This window comes from Ricinus communis, chromosome 5, assembly GCF_019578655.1.
Source record: "Ricinus communis isolate WT05 ecotype wild-type chromosome 5, ASM1957865v1, whole genome shotgun sequence".
Taxonomy (NCBI): domain Eukaryota; kingdom Viridiplantae; phylum Streptophyta; class Magnoliopsida; order Malpighiales; family Euphorbiaceae; genus Ricinus; species Ricinus communis.
In genome coordinates, this window is record NC_063260.1 from 16,054,015 (window position 1) to 16,058,601 (window position 4,587).

Below are 4,587 nucleotides of genomic sequence, written 5' to 3' on the forward strand. Positions count from 1 at the left end.
TATTTTCTATTTGTTGACGCTGCACCTTTACCTTTTTATTTTGGGTTGATATTTTAATGTTCTTGATTTTTTCATTAGTAAGTCCTATTTCTAATAACTAATCTCTTTTTTGATTTAATGAAAACAACTATTACATCTTTTCGTAAGATTTTTTCGTTAATCAACTGTTATTTTTATCTAACGTGCCAGCTTTACTATTATAAATAGAAATATTTTAACGTCTTTGTGTTTTATTAAATGTAATAATGTTTTTCTATTTTTAATAATAAATTTTCACATTCTTCTCAAAAAATCAAAATAATTAGTCTAAATTTATATTTAAAATCTGAATACTTTAATATTTTGCACTAAGATATTTTAACTAAAAAAGATATTTTACATAAAAGATTAAGATAATATCTTTTATAATTAATTAAGTTTATCAATATTAGGTCAAAAAGTTGTAATTTAAAAATCTAAGAATTTATTAGTGTAATTCAACACACTTTAGAGATGTCAAAATAATTAATTCTTTTATTTTTTTGGCCCTATGTCGTCTTAATTCAATTATTTTTGAATTTATACGTTTTATCTTAGAATAAATTTTCTAGAGCATGACCTTTTGTAAAAGAATTCTTTTTACGGTTAATTTTTTTTCTTTTACGATATTTTTCAAAAGATTTTGTTTATATGTTTTTTTTATTTCATTAGAAAAGAGATACCAACAGTAAGGATAATTTCTTAATTTATATTATTGTGAAGTTAATTTTTATTTTATATCTTTTCTATATTTTAAAATTTTCATAAAAAAAAAAAAGAAATTAAAAGAATACCTAAAAGAGACTCAATATTTTTTTAACTTGTATTTTTATGATTTTTATTTTTATAATTTTATTCAGGAAATACTAAAAATAACCTAAAAAATATCAAAAGAATATTATTTTTTTTTTGTATCATTGTAAATTCAATTTTAATTATATATTCTTTTATTCTTTTAGATTTTCATCAGAATAAAGGTACTAAAAATATATTTAAAATATTTTAAAAATTTATTAATTTTACATTGTATTATTATGAATTTTATTTTTAGAATTAGTTTGAAAAAAGGATATTAAATATATATATTTATAAGATACTGAAATGACATTATTCTAACTTATATTACTGTAACTTTAGTTAAATGAGATAGATTTTTATTTTTATTTTATACATTTATATTTGGTATTCATGAATTAAATATTTTTATATATTATTTTATAGCAACTATGATACATAGAAAATATATCAAATGCAGTTTAAATTACAAAAAGATGTAATTAAAATGAAGCTAAGAGAGTCATTTAACGGTAACAAAAATATACTAAAAGGATACCAATACAACAAGTAAAATGATATTGTTGCCGGCGGTTTCGAGTGCGCACTTAAGAGGTTGTAGCGACTATAACATTGCAAGGCTTTTCAACCTAATCGGATACGCTAACTAATGACAGAGATTAGCGCGGAGATAGAGTCACCATCCGCGTAATTCTCCAGGGCACTTTACTAATTTGAGTAGCATATTAGATTCCATAAAGAAGCTTTCCCTTATCAAGAGATGGATCTTGAAGCCGACTTCCTTATTTGTGTATCATAATCTTTAATTTTATTGTTTAACGAGTTATTTCCTATAAATGCGACAATTTATATTTACGAGCATGCTATGAGGTCCTCTTAAATTTAACCCATTTTATTAAGCGCAACTCAGATTTAATTTGTTAATCTATTTTACTAATTAACTATGTACAAGGCTTTACCTAGTTCTAGCCCAATTACAAATTATGCTTTAATTTCAATTTTTAAGTCTAAATGGACTACTTTTTTTGCTACGGCCTAATTAAGTGATTTTAAATATAATATGATCCGATTAATTCATTTTAAAGTATGACATAGCCTACTAGGTTTGTATTAATTTTAAATTTAGCCAACTACTATTTGATTTATCTAATGGACTACAAATTTTAAGTTAGATCTAAGTTCTACGTATCCAATTTTTAGTTAGGCAATCAAATTACAACTATTTGGCATATATGAAGCATAAAATAAAAATAAAGGTGCAAAAAATTAAATCTAGCTATTACAACCCTTCCTACAATTAAAAAATGAAAAAATATACCTAAAAACTAAGAACAGTATATAAAGTCGCTAAAATACATTAAAATTTTGAAAATCGAGAGGTATGGTATGCTGTAGATTATCGAGGTATAGAGGCTCAACATAAGTCGATCTCTGGCTTGGGATGCCTTGTGATTTTTCATTGATTTCACACACTTAAGAGCACCACATCTAGCATCAATATGGGATGCGCCTCAGATGCAGTACCCGTGGAGGAGCCCGAAACATGTGAAGGCCTAGGCTTTAGATGCACGATCAGTGGGGGTGTGCGGCGAATGAGTTGTGACATGACAACCAAATAAGTAATTAAGCAAAGTAAAGAAAATGAAAAGTCAAGAACAAACCTGAGCCATGATGTCATCGCTAAGAGGCACCTGCCCAAGTAACTGAGGATTGAAGGAGGTATAGTCCGTCGTTTGGGACCGGATAGTGAGGTCCTCGAAGTCGTTGAATCCCTCCAAACTTCTGGTCAGCTCCTCACCCACAAGATTAACAATCCAAAATATGAAAATAGGGGGAGATAACGAAACTCAGCACCTATTAGGTCCCTCTCTCCCAGCCATATATCCTATCACCTAGAACTAGGCTTGACAAGTGGGGCTAACTAGGAGAACCCTCTTGTGATCAAGATCCACGGAAAAGAGCATTTAAGGATCCTAATGGCGAGGCTAGCCAGTCGTTATGAATCTGCAAAATTGCAAAGGTAAGTAACTAAAGCTTGTAAAACATAGATGTAACTAATTAATTTTCTTTTTACCTTATCCTAGATCACGAAGTTGATCCATATACGATGCACATAGACCTATGCCCATTCCAAAGGGACGCTACTGGTTGAGCCCTAATAACTCAATCATGGGAAGGCTCAAGAAGTACTGATAGGCTGTGAGCCCACCAGAAGGCCAAGCTCCAAGGCCCAAACCTGTAAAACAAGAGTCAGGAGTTGCTACGCAGCATAAAATGAAGAAATCAGAATGGATAGGACTTACATGAACCATATTCTAGAAGCCTCAAATCCTCTTGCTCTATCGCACCGTCATGCCCATCTGGTGGTACAGGTAAGCAAGAGCCGCAGATCCCTAATTGAAAGAGGATACCTAGTCTAAATCCCATAAAAGGGCTAAGTAATGGAAGTTCAATGAATTCCTTGAGTCATTGAACATGGTAGTCCCGAAAAGGTATACCAAGAAGCCCGAGTCATTTGATCCACCTCCTAAGCATTTCGAGGCATGAAGCCCCTGTACTAGAGAGGAATAATCTGATAAGCTAAGCACCATGTGCTCTTGCACACTGGGAAGAACCCAAGCAAGTCTGTGATATAATGCTCTCGAACATTAGAGTGCTGATCATGGATCGTGTCATCAAAAGGTACAAACGTACTTGCAAAATCTATCCTTGTAATAGCTACAAATAAAAGTGAAGAAAGTGTCAGCTCACCAACCAGAGTATGGAAGGTGTGTGTGGTGTTCATCCACCTCTTCAGTAGGGCATAGATTGAAGTGTGATCCGTTCTCTTGCTGACAAAAAAAAGTGTAGGAACGAATCAGTGGAATCTAGCGTCGCCGATCCTAGGCTGAACAGAGCTCGGTAGCTCGTCGAACCACTCACGAGCACTATAAAAATTTTCGATGAATCGGATCGATATAACATCACTTTGAAAGAGCATGAACGAAGGTATGTAAACACAACACACACATAAAGACCCCAAACAAGTGCGTAAATTGTTGATTTATTGTTATTTTATGTCAAAAAACCTAAAACATCGATTTTTGGCCTCTACGCAACTGAATTGCCTTTATGGGTTAGGGCATGAATTTTTTTCTTAAAGTTTTGCAAAAATTTATGTGTTTTGAGCAAATAACACTTATATTTAGTCTATAAGTCACAGGAAACAAGATTTAATGCAAGAAAAATTCCTCTTCAACAGCTGAAAACGCCTAGTGGGTATTCAATTGCGCCAAAAGAGGTATTTCCTCCCTTTTGACAAGCCCAAGGTAATTTTGGGTGTGTCTCGAAATTCTAAAACAAGAGGCAATCATTAAAAGATTGATTTTTTGGGTATGCTCTTTGATAAGCTAATATGGCAGTAAACTCCTCTGGCCTTAGATCCTATGGTCTCCTTTTCTTATAAAATGGTACCCATCTTCTAGGGGATGATGAACGAGATAAGGGAAAATCCTGCTTCATAATTTTATCTAGACGTGGTGTGGGTGATTGTGATCTATGCTTAGATTTAGGTGGTTATGGTGAAGGTGAAGAAGGAACATCATGTACCCGCTTTTCTTGAATGCTCATGGCTATTAGAGAGATAGGAAGAATGAAAGATATTAAATGGAAGATAGAGGAGGTCCTATTTATAGAGCAACTCCTAAGAGACTTAGTCCTAATTGAATTTGATAGTGCTTATTGGAATAATATCAGGATTCTAGCTATCCTAGTAAAACTAAACTCTTATACATT